General features: G+C 44.8%; 1 protein-coding gene across 12 annotated transcripts in view; it reads right to left on the bottom strand.

The window, feature by feature from the left end:
- The window catches only part of ADD1 (adducin 1), an 87,329-nt gene extending 74,578 nt beyond the window's left edge, over positions 1 to 12,751 (bottom strand). For 8 of the 12 annotated variants that reach the window (XM_054486604.1, XM_054486599.1, XM_054486605.1 and 5 more), the window contains exon 1: positions 12,577 to 12,751. The gene's annotated coding sequence lies outside the window, so the exon portion shown is untranslated. The remainder of the gene's footprint in view (positions 1 to 12,576) is intronic. The other 4 variants (XM_063664429.1, XM_063664427.1, XM_063664428.1 and 1 more) reach the window with 4 other exon arrangements.
- Positions 12,752 to 13,129: the final 378 nt, after the last annotated feature.

The following is a 13,129-nucleotide window of genomic DNA, read 5'->3' as shown; positions in this document are numbered from 1 at the left end:
GTAGTCCCAGCTACTTGGAGGCTGAGACAAGAGAATCACTTGAACCCAGGAGGTGGAGGTTGCAGTGAGTGGAGTTCATGCCACAGCACTCCAGCCTGGGCAACAGAGCAAGACCCTATCTCAGGGGAAAAAAAAAAAAAAAACTCTAGTAACCATTTATTTGAGTTACATGCAGAAATAATAAATAGAGAAGAGTAAATATTCCAAGAGAAAATGGTTGACAACTTCCCAGAGCTGAAAGACATGAATCTACAAAAACCAAGCAAAATAAATAAAGATAAATCCATACCTTACACACATTGTAATGAATATGCAGAATAGCCAACGCTAAAATAAAGAAAAGAAAATTCTAATAGAAGCCAGAAGAAAAAAAGACAGACCACCTACAAGGGAATAACAAACTGACTACTGACAAACTTGCCAACAGAAACAACAAAAGTAGGATAACTCCAAAATGCTGAAAAGAAATAACTGTCAATCTGGATTTCTATATCAAGCAAAATTATCTTTCAAGAACTTAGGTGAAGGTTGGGAGTGGTGGCTCATGCCTGTAATCCTAGCACTTTGGAAGGCTGAGGTGGGGGGATACTTGAGCCCAGGAATTCAAGACCAGCCTGGGCAACATAATAGTGAGACTCGTCTCTATTTTTTTTTTTTTTAAAGAGAACTTGTGTGAAATAATTTCCGAGTAGCTGGGACTACAGGCATGCACCACCATGCCCAATGGTGGCTCACACCTGTAATCCTAACACTCCGGGAGACTGAGGCAGGCAGATCTCGAGTCCCAGAGTTCGAGACTAGCCTACGCAACATGGCAAAACCCTGTTTCAACAAAAAAATACAAAAAGTAGCTGGGCATGATGGCATGTGCCTGTAGTCCCAGCTACTTGGGGGCTGAGGTGGGAGAATCACTAGAGCCCAGGAGGTCAAGGCTGCAGTGAGCTGTGATCGCGCCACTGCACTCCAGCCTGGGTGACAGAGTGAGAACCTGTCTCAAAAAAAAGAAAAGAAAAAAACTTGTGCACTCCAGTCTGAGTGTCAGAGCAAGATTGTGTCTCTTTAAAAAAAAAAAAAGTCTGGACTAAAACACTGAACAACAGCAGCATGTAACTTGAAAGTTGAATAATTGGAATTAAAGAACTTTCATGCCTTTGCGGTATCTAGGAGGGTGACAGAATATTAGTTTTAGACTTCATTAAATATGCATAGCAAAATTTCAAGGGCAATCACTAAAAGAATATTAAGAGTATGTCATTTCCAAACCAAAAGATGGAAGAATATAAAGAAAAACAAACAACTCCCAGTTGTTCAAAAAGGCAAGCATGGGGAGAAAAGACAAACAGAACACAAAACCTAAGATGATAAAGAAAGTACAAATTTATCTGAATCACGATAATATAAATGTACTAAATTATGCCAGTTAAAAGACAGAAATTATAGGTAACTTATAAGAGACACTCTTTTAGTAAGTTGAGTAACGGTCCCCAAGTTAACAGGTCCAAATAATGCCTGGAACCTGTAAATATTACTTTATATGGCAAAGACTACAGATATAATTAAGTATTTTGGGATTGTGAGATTACCCTGGATTACCTGGGTGGGCCCTGAATGTAATTACCAGTATCCTTATAAAATTGAGGTGGGGGAGATTTAACCACAAGGAAGACAAGAAACCAATCTGACCTGGGTCATAAAGATTTGAGTGATGCAGCCACAGCCAAGGAATGTGGCAGCCATGAGAAGCTAGAAGAGGCGAGGAACAGATTCTCCCATACAACCTCCAGAGGAAGAATGCACAGCCCTAGCGACACCTTGATTTTGGTCCAGTGATATTGTTTTCAAACTTCTGGCCTCCAGAACTATGAGAGAATAATTTCTGTTGTTTTAAAGCACCACGTACGTGGTAACTTGTTACAGGAGCCACAAAAAACTAATATACCCATGAAACAGAACACAGACAGTCTGAAAATGAATGGACAAAAATACAAATACCAGGCAAACGCCAAACAAAACAAAGCTGGAGTAACTATATTAATATCAGACAATGAAGACCGAGAAAATAAAAGCATTTATTCAGAATGGAAAAGGCCATAAACCTAAGTACAATTCAACAGGAAGATGAAAAGTATAAGGTTATACACACCTAATAAAATACTGTCAACATACATGAACCAAGAATTGCTAGAACTCACAGAGAAACTGACAAGTCTACCATAATGAGATTACCATAATAATCTACCACATTGCTCAAATCAGTAACAGTAAATAGGAAATATGAGCAATGCAAGCAACAAGTTAGATCATTAGAGATATACAGAACCTTGCACCTCCCTGCTTTCTCACACAAATTAAATACATATTCTTTCTTGCTTGCTTGCTTGCTTTCTTAAGATGGAGTCTCATTCTGTCGCCCAGGCTGGAATGCAGTGGCATGATCATGGCTCACTGCAGCCTCCGCCTCCTGGGTTCAAGCAATGCTCCTGCCTCAGCCTCCTGAATAGCTGGTATTACAGGCGTGTGCCACCACACCGGGCTAATTTTTTTGTATTTTTAGTACAGATGGGGTTTCACCATGTTGGCCAAGCTAGTCACAAACTCCTGATCTCAGGTGATCCGCCCACCTTGGCCTCCCAAAGTGCTGGGATCACAGGCATGAGCCACTGCACCCAGCCCATATTCTTTAGAATACAAGGAATATTTATAAACATTCATGTTTTATCTGGCAATAAAGAAAATCACAACAAATTCCAGGGAATCAGCAGCACACAAGCCATTTCTCTGGGTGCAAGGCAATTAAAACATAATAATGGCCAGGCGCGGTGGCTCACGCCTGTAATCCCAGCACTTTGGGAGGCCAAGGCAGGTGGATCACCTGAGATCAGGAGTTCAAGACCACCCTGGCCAACGTGGTGAAACCCTGTCTCTACTAAAAATACAAAAACCAGCCAGCGTGGTGGTGGGCACCTGTACTCCCAGCTACTTGGGAGGCTGAGGCAGGAGAATCGCTTGAACCTGGGAGGTGAAAGTTGCAGTGAGTCGACATTGCACCATTGCACTCCAGCCTGGGTGACAAGAACAAAACTCAGTCTGAAAGAAAAAAAAAACAACATAATAACAGAAGAGTTTCTTAAAACCATATATTTAGAAATTTAAAGGTACATTTTAAAATAATTTATGGGCCAAAAAAGAAATCATAATGAAAATTTAAATATACATTACTTAGTAACAAAAATATTACAGTTGGAAACTATTGGCTTCACTATAGAGATGCTTCTAGAGAGCTATATAGCCTTAAACACTTATATTAGAAAAAGACGCCGGTGGCTCACACCTGTAATCCCAGCACTTTGGGAGGCTGAGGTGGGCAGATCACCTGAGGTCAGATGTTTGAGACCAGCCTGGCCAACATGGTGAAACCCTTATCTCTACTAAAATTATAAAAATTAGCTGGGTGTGGTGGCGCCTATAATCCCAGGTACTGGGGAGGCTGAGGTGGGAGAATTGCTTGAACCTGGGAGACAGAGGTTGCAGGGAACCAAGATTGTGCCACTGCACTCCAGCCTGGGCAACACAGTGAGAACCTGTCTCAAAAAAAAAAAAGTAAGTGACCAACTTCTAAAAACTTACAAAAAGAACAGAGTAAACCCCAATCTAGCAACCTGTACATTCATTATGCTTTAAACACTGTTATGTAATTTGTATCCTTAAAACAACTCTGATGGTTAGATTACAGCTATTTCCACAGCTACAAATGTCCTGCTTAACTGAGTTTAAAAGCACCTTCAGGCCTGCCTGGGCAACATAGCAAGGCCTTGTCTCTACAAAAAAAAAAAATTTTTTTTAGTTAGCTGGGTGTGGTGGGGTGGGTTTGCAGGCCCAGCTGCTCAGGAAGCTGGGTGGGAGGACTGCCTGGGCCCACGAGGTCAAGGCTGCAGTGAGAGCCAAGATTGCACCGCTGCACTTCAGCCTGGGTGACAGAGCAAGACTCTGTCTCCAAAAAAAAAAAAAAAAAATTTTTCCTGCTTTACAAAACAATCAAACACCTAGTACGGAAAACAGAAGACACTGAATGCTGCAGACACCCTAGGTCAGTGACATTGCTGGTGATTCTGTTGTCAAAGCATGTGTGCTTCAGTCCCTGGAGACGTTGCTCAGAAAAAAACTGAAATGGAGTATCTGCGAAACCCCATCTCTACAAAAAAAAACACAAAAATCAGCCGGGTGTGGTGCTGTGCACCTGTAGTCCCAGCTACTCAGGAGGCTGGGGCACAAGAATCGCTTGAACCCGGGAGGCGGAGGTTGCAGTGAGCCAAGATAGCACCACTGTACTCCAGCCTGGGCGAAAGAGCAAGACTCTCTCTCAGAAAAAAAAAAAAAAAGAAGAAGAAAGAAAGAAAGAAAGAAAAGAGGCCGGGCGCGGTGGCTCACGCCTGTAATCCCAGCACTTTGGGAGGCTGAGGCGGGCGGATCACCTGAGGTCAGGAGTTCGAGACCAGCCTCAACACGGGGAAACCCCGTCTCTACTAAAAATACAAAAATTACCCGGGCGTAGTGGTGCATGCCTGTAATCTCAGCTACTTGGGAGGCTGAGGTAGGAGAATTGCTTGAACCTGGGAGGCGGAGGTTGCGGTGAGCCGAGATCGAGCCATTGCGCTCCAGCCTAGGCAACAAGAGCGAAACGCCATCTCAAAAAAAAAAAAAAAAAAAGAAAAAGAACAAAAACTGAGTATCTGGATGGTGGGGGTCATCTATTTCCCCTAAAGACTGGTCAATTAACATCACATCCCTTCCTACTGAAGTAGACACTCAGACCAAAAGGGAGTTCATTCTATGAGACTAAAGACCATTCCTAACCTTCCTCCCTGCCTGAAGCCCTATGTGACAGTAACTTGAATAACTTGATTAATGGTATCATCTGGCAACAAGGTTGGCCTTTTAAGAAAATCTTAGAAAGCATGGTTTAACCACAAAGTTCCTACTAAACTGCAAACACATGCAGCTGTATCAGACAAAAAAATACCTCTACATAGGCTTTATTTTGAGAGAGAGGGAGAGACAGAGAGACAAAAAAGAGCTACAGGGCTCTCTATTGCATCTTCTGTGTCTTTCCCTCTTAAGGCCTGCTCCTCCATCCTGTATGTTCTGGAAAAGAAGGAAAGAAAGCACACTGACAGAATCCTCACATACTGTAAGCATTGTAAGTTTGCTTACCACAGCCTCACACCTCCAGTTAGATATGACTGTTATTATTATTACTCCTATTTCTGCAGATGAGAAAAATTAGTTCAGAGAATTTCACCATTTTGATCCAGAGCCACACATTTTGAGTGGCAACATTTTTAAAAATTAGCCAGCTGTGGTGGCATGCACCAGTAGTTCTAGCTATTCCAGAGGCTGAGGTGGGGAGGATTACTTGAGCCCAGGAGTTCCAGGTTACAGTCAGCTATGATTATACCACTGTTCCCCAACCTGAACAATAGAGCAAGACTCTGTCTCTAAATGAAGTATACAGAGTTTTAGTGTATTCAGAGTTGTGTAACTAATCATCACAATCTAACGTTATAACATTTTCAATATCCAAAAAGAAACCCCATACACATTAGCAGTCATTCCTCATTCCCACTCCACTCTCCCCAGCTGGAGCCCCAGTCAACCCCAAATCTACTTTCTTCCTGTATAGATTTGCCTACTGGGGGTCAGGTACAGTGGCTCACACCTGTAATCCCAGCACTTTGGGAGGCCAAGGCAGGTGGGTCACTTGAGGTCAGGAGTTCAAGACCAGCCTGGGCAACATGGTGAAACCCCATCTCTACTAAAAATATAAAAATTAGCCAGGCGTGGCTGGGGGCGGTGGCTCACGCCTGTAATCCCAGCACTTTGGGAGGCCGAGGCGGGCAGATCACAAGGTCAGGAGATCGAGACCATCCTGGCTAACACGGTGAAACCCCATCTCTACTAAAAATACAAAAAACTACCCGGGCATGGTGGCAGGCGCCTGTAGTCCCAGCTACTCAGGAGGCTAAGGCAGGAGAATGGCGTGAACCCGGGAGGCAGAGCTTGCAGTGAGCCGAGATCGCGCCACTGCACTCCAGCCTAGGTGACAGAGCAAGACACCGTCTCAGGAAAAAAAAAAAAAAAAAATTAGCTGGGCGTGGTGGCACACACCTGTTCCCAGCTACTCAGGAGGCTGAAGCAGGAGAATCGCTTGAACTTGGGAGGTGGAGGTTGCAGTGAGCCAAGATCGTGCCACTGCACTCCAGCCTGGGCAAGACAGTGAGATTCAGTCTCACAAAAAACAAAACAAAACAAAAAGATTTGCCTATTGGAGACATTTCACACAAGTAAAATCATGAGGCACGTGGTCTCTTGTGTCTGGCTTCTTTCACTTAGCATGTTTTCAGAGTTCATCCATGTTGTACCAGGTATGAGTGCTTCAATCCTTTTTATTGCCAAATACTATTCCATCATATGAACAGACCACATTTTGTTGATTCACTCATCAGCTGATGGACATCTGGGGTGTTTCGCTTTTTGTCTGTTAAACATAATGCTGCTCTGAACATTCACACACAAGCTTTTGTACGGACATATGTTTTCACTTGGCCTTTGCATTCTCAAAGTGTTTTCACAACATTCTCTCTTTCATGTACTACATGGCCACTTAATTTTCCAATGGAGAAAACTGAGGCTTGGGGCAGCTAAGTGACTTTCTCACCCACTCAACTACCCTCAGCAAACCATAGTAAACCCATAGTGAAAAGCCAGTGCTCCTTTCATAATACCACATTGCCTATGGTTATGGCTCTCTCTCCTCTGAAATAAATTTCAAGCGACAGTGTGCAGATGAGGGAAAACATTTTTTAGGTAAGGAACTCCCTAAATCATTCTCAATAAGTTAATCCACAAAGCAAATTTAAATTAAGCCCTTCAGAGTAAGAGAAGGAGAGAAGTGTTTGGGATGGGATATTCTAAAGGTCCCTCCCAAATGATGACTTTCTCCTCCCCATGCAAACAGCCAAAGCTGCTATTCCAGGCTGCAGAGGCACACATGTAGTTACATCTACTGCACCCCATTCCTGAGGGATGCCCTTTCCAGCAAAATTTGAGATATACCTGTGGGCTCTGTCCCCCAACATCAGCCCCAGATGCCAGACTCCCTGGGCCCAAGGCCTAGATGCAGAGCCCATCTGTTCTAATACAGATAACAGTATTTTGGAGGCATATATTGCTCAGATCAATTGTATGAACCCTCTTTCCCAACCTCATGAAGCACTGTCTAGGGTTATAATATTTCTGGTAATAAAGTTCAGAAAAAAATAATAATTATATTAATAATATAAGTCATTTGCTGACAGCTTAGTAGGTACCTTTTGGCATTTACTTCATTTAATCCTCACAATAACCATGTAAGATAGGGACTATTGTTACTTTAGTGTCCATACTTCATTATGTGGAGAAAATACACAGTTGGTAGGAGTATAAACTGATGTAACTTCTTAGGAGGATAATCTGGAAACATCTACGGAAAGTAAAAGTGTAATTACTCTTTGACATGGCAATCTCACTTCTGAGAATGTATCTATAGATACACTTCATAGGTGCCCAAAGATGGAAATGTAAGAATATTAACTGGGGCCAGGAGGGTAATTTGGAAATGTCTATGCAAATGAAAAGTGCAATTATTCTTTGACATAGCAATTTCATTTCTGAGAATGTATTTATAGATGTACCTCATAAGTGCCCAATATGGAGATGTAATATTAATTGGAGCACTGCTTCTAACAGTAAAAACCTGGAAACAGGTCAGGTGCAGTGACTCATGCCTGTTATCCTAGCATATTCAGAGGCTGAGGCAGGAGGATCACTTGAGACCAGGAATTCAAGACCAGCCTGAGCAACACAGCAAGACCCTATCTCAAACAAAAACAAAAAAAAAAATTTGCCAAGCCTGTTGGCATGAACCTGAACACTCTTAGCTACTTCAGAGTCAGAGGTGGGAGAATGGCTTAAGCCCAGGAGTTCAAGGCTGCAGCAAACTATGATCACATCACTGTACTCCCGCCTAGGTGACAGAGCAAGAGTCTGTCTCAAAAAAAAATTAATTAATTAAATAAATATATGCTCAACATGTTTAAGCTAACAGTTATCAAAAACAGTGTTACATGTCAGTTATAACAACTGTTTTAAAAGGTACTTCTAGAAAAATTAAGCTCAAAAGGCAAACTGTATTAAATGTGCTTCCCCTCATTCCTTTAAACTCAAGGTTCCTCAATGTAGAAAGGCCAGAATAAGCATTAACAATTAAATAACCCTGTTAAAGTTTAATATTATGCTATGTTAAGATTCCTATTTTTTTTTTTTTTTTTTTTTTTTTGAGACGGATTCTCACTCTGTCCCAGGCTGGAACGCAATGGCACGATCTCAACTCAATGTAACCTCCGCCTCCCGGGTTCAAGTGATTCTCCCGCCTCAGCCTCTTGAATAGTTGGGATTACAGGCATCCACCACCAAGCCTGACTAATTTTTGTATTTTTAGTAGAGACAGGGTTTCATCATGCTGGCCAGGCTGGTCTCGAACTCCTGATCTCAGGTGATCCACCTGCCTGGGCCTCCCAAAGTGCTGGGATTACAGGCGTGAGCCACCACACCCAGTCTTGCCTCCCACTCTATTCAAAGTCATCCCTTTGCTCACTGAGATACATGCATATCCGGTTGCCTCCTTTGGAAAGGCTTATCAGAAACTCAAAAGAATGCAACCATTTGTCTCTCACCTACTTGTGACCTGGAAGCTCCCTCCCTGCTTCAAGTTGTCCCCGCCTTTCTGGACCAATGTACTTCTTGCATATATTGATTGATGTCTTATGTCTCCTTAAAATGTATAAAACCAAGCTGTGCCCGACCACCCTGGGCACATGTCATCAGGACTTCTGGAGGCTATGTCACAGGTACACATTCTCAACCTTGGCAAAATAAACTTTCTAAGTTAACCGAGACCTGTCTCAAATTTTCGAGGTTCACGTGTTCATCTTGTTCTGAGACTGATTGTGTACAGTGTGAGCTGAAACAGTGAGCAAGTAGAACCAAAATGTTTGGCTTAGAAGAAAAGTAGATACAGGTATATAAAAATGAGAAGGTTGAGTAGAATCCTAGTCTTACTTCTTTTTTTTTTTTTTTTGAGACAGAGTTTCGCTCTTGTTGCCCAGAATGGAGTGCAATGGCACTGCAACCTCCGCCTACTAGGTTCAAGCGATTCTCCTGCCTCAGCCTCCCTAGTAGTGGGGATTACAGGCATGCACCACCATGCCCAGCTTTTTGTATTTTTAATAGAGATGGGGTTTCACTGTTGGCCAGGCTGGTCTCAAACTCCTGACCTCAGGCAATCCACCTGCCTCAGCCTCCCAAAGTGCCAAGATTGTGAGCGACCGCACCCAGCTTGTTTTTTGTTTTTGTTTTTGTTTTTTTGAGACGGCTCGCTCCGTGTCGCCCAGGCTAGAGTGCAATGGAGCGATCGATCTCCACTCACTGCAAGCTCCGCCTCCCAGGTTCACGCCATTCTCCTGCCTCAGCCTCCCGAGTAGCTGGGACTACAGGCATCCCCCACCACGCCCAGTTAATTTTTTGCGTTTTTAGTAGAGATGGGGTTTCATCATGTTAGCCAGGATGGTCTCGATCTCCTGACCTCGTGATCCGCCCGCCTCGGCCTCCCAAAGTGCTGGGATTACAGGAGTGAGCTACCGAGCTCGGCTTTTTTTTTTTTTTTTTTTTAAAGAGACAGAGTAGTGCAGTGAAGTGACCATGGCTCACTGCAGCCTCGACCTCCCAGGCTCACAGGTTCGTACCATCTTAGCCTCAGGAGGAGCTAAGATTACAGCCCACCCTAGCATGCCCAGCTACTACTACTGGCTACTTTTGAAGGATATTAGCGAACCAATTCATTATGTGAAACCTAGTAAATAATGGAGAAGAATTAAGCATTTATCCTCCCTTTTCTGTAAGAGATACCTCAAGATAACCAAATAGTGGAGGCATGAAAAATTCTCTTTATAAAAATATTCTATTTAATAAAGGAAGTTATAGAATTCAAATATCAATATATTCAATGCTTGCTGAAATGACTGTAGGCACTGACAATCAAGGGCTGCGAACAAAGACTACTAATCATTTCTGCCTACCTACCTACGAAGTTTGCTTGACAAAAATAAAGCTGAAGCTGGTCACACCTTCAGATCTAACCACCAGTTTTCAGTAAATTCTGTGAAACTACGCCACAGAGTAAAATTGAGATTGTGCATAACTCCACATGACAAACTACCAGGTTTCATCAATAAATAAATTACAAGAGAAAACTAAATATGGAGGGGAAACTATCAATTAAAATGAGTCACATTGTACAGATAGGATGTGGATCCAGATTGAAATTGTTAAGAAAAAAAAAATGAGAATTCTGAAAATTTTAACACTGGCTGGATATTTGAAAGTATTAAGGAATTATTCGTTTTCTGTGATAGTGGTACTCATGTTTACCTTTTGTTTAAGTCTTTAAGATATACATATTGAACTATTTAACGGTTAAAGGATATCTAGGACTGCGGGGATACGATGAAGCAAGATTGACTGTTGAAACTGGATGAGAAAAGGGGTTTATACTATTCTCTCTACATATGTGTATATGTTAGAGGTAAACATGGAAGGAAAGAAAGGAAGGGCAGTCAATCTAACTCTAAGTTTCAAGCAATAAGTAAATATTTTGTTATCTTTCAAAGCATTTCAGTATTTACTTTTCTCATTCAATTCAAAGACTATAAGAAAGAACTAAAAACTAATAATCATGTAAATAAAGTTTTTATGGCAAAATCAGTAACGCAAAACTGAACACCAAACAAAACCTTCTCAGTACATCAGATAACATCAAAAGAATTAAGGGTAAAAAATGACCAGCTTGTACGAAGTATATTTTAGAAGGAAAACTATCTCACAATTCGGGGACTGGCTAGAGTTTAGACTCACATCACTCAGCGACTCTCCGAAACTTTAAAACCTAAAGACACCACAAGTAGAAAACTAACAAATCATACCAGCTGTCCATACCATTGTAAACCACATCGAAACTATGAAAAGCAGTTTTGACTGCCCAAATCATCCACTTCCTTAAAAGACAACTTTACTATTCCAGTTTTCCCCATTGTCAAAATCAAAGGAGTATATTAAAATTTTAACGCAGGCCAGGCGCGGTGGGTCACGCCTGTAATCCCAGCACTTTTGGAGGCCGAGGCGGACGGATCACGAGGTCAAGAGATTGAGACCATCCTGGCCAACATGGTGAAATCCTGTCTCTACTAAAAATACAAAAATTAGCTGGGCGTGGTGGCGCGCGCCTATAGTCCCAGCTACTCGGGAGGCTGAGGCAGAAGAATCGCTTGAACCTGGGAGGCGGAGATTGCAGTGACTCAAGATCGCGCCACTGTACTCCAGCCTGGCGACAGAGCGAGACTCCGTCTCAAAAAAAAAGGTATCATCACTGGCCTTTGTCCATTCAAGACTCCAAAGTTTACAAACTCACTTTCATACAATTCACAGCCTCTGCCTGAAATGCCCTCCTCTCTCTGGTGCCTGTTGAACTCCTACTCATCCACTCCAAGCTTGTTTTCACTAGGCGCCTCTACTCATAGACACAGTCGACCTATCAGCATTCTATTTCCTATCCCCATTAAGATCTCAGTCAATTTTTCACACAAAAAATATTTCTTCAACTTACCAGTAATGCATACAGCTATCAGCTATGTTTTTGGTCTTTGGAGATATGACCATTGCTTTTTGTCTTTCTAGGCATAAATTATGCTCACACCAACAACAGTTTCAGGCGAACCAAAATATGTTTTTCAAGGTGGGTATGCATAAAGTGAATGCAAATTACCTCCCAACTATCTTGAGCCATTACAAGTGCAAAGATAAAAGTCATCGTAATAGGGAAAGGCCCTCTGACATCTCCCAAAAAACGAAAATAAAAGATTAAGAAAAAAGAAAAGAGACGGAGGGCAAAGGTGACCAACAGCCCCATCGCTGATAAAGTTCCACGATTATCTCTTGAGCGTCCGTCGGCAGATATGGCTTTTCTCTTTTGGCAGAAGCCGTCGTTTTTAAATACGAGAGCCGACAGGCAGGACCCAGATGCGTCCGTACACAAACCTTGGAGCCACCAGCGCTGCGGACCGCGGAACCGGTCTCACAAGCAGGATGCTGACCAGCGCCCAGCCAGGGTCCTCCTCCTCCGCCCCCACCCCTGCAGCCCACCAGCCGGCCAGGAATGAGCGGCCCGGGAGAAGCCCAGTCCCCGGGGTCCTAGCCCGATGAAAGATCTGCGGCGCCCTCGCTCCCCGGCTCGGCCCAGGCCGAAGGCCCCGCAGGGACCCCTCCAACACGCCCTCGGCGCCGCAGCGGCCTCCCCGCCCCCCGCGCTGCCAGGGCCGCTGCAGGCCCCGCGGCCCCCGCCCGCCGCAACCGCGGCCCAGTTCCCCGCGCCCCCGCCGCCGCCTCAGCCCGAACCGGGCCCCCGCCGCCCCCGCTAGCGAGCCTCACCTCAGAAGCGAATCGTGGGCAGCGCGCGGGATTCCGGGGTCCCAGTGCGGCCACCGCCCGTCGGCTCCGGCTCCACCCCCGTCCCCTGGCCCGCAGCCGCGGCCTGCCCGGCCTCTCCGCCCCTCAGCCCCTCCGCTCGCCCCCACCGCCCGACCTGGGTGCGGCCTGCGGCGCTGCAGCCCAACAACGCGCCGTCCCATAGGCCAAGCCGCGCAGCACTGCCGAGCAACGTACCCTGCGATTGGCGAGACCCATGAGGGGCGGGTCCCCTGCGGGCAGGGCGATTGGACTCGCCAGGCCCGCCTCGGGGCGACCCCGCCAGGGCCTGCGGAGGCGCAGGGTCCCGCGCGGAGTGCACCCCGGCCGGCAGCTTCGGGCGCCAGGTCATGGCTTCACGGTGGCTAGGTCGGCTGCGGCGAGCCCCTGCCGGGTCCGCTGGACACGGTTTCATTGTGATTGACCTCCGCCGGAGGGGCCGTCGGAGCCCGGGGACCCTGACCCCCGCCGCCCTCCCAGCGCACTCCCCCCAGCAGACGGGCCCTGCCCCGCGTAG

This window comes from Pongo pygmaeus, chromosome 3 (genome assembly GCF_028885625.2).
Source record: "Pongo pygmaeus isolate AG05252 chromosome 3, NHGRI_mPonPyg2-v2.0_pri, whole genome shotgun sequence".
NCBI classification, from domain to species: domain Eukaryota; kingdom Metazoa; phylum Chordata; class Mammalia; order Primates; family Hominidae; genus Pongo; species Pongo pygmaeus.
This window is presented reverse-complemented; position numbering and strand designations above follow the sequence as displayed.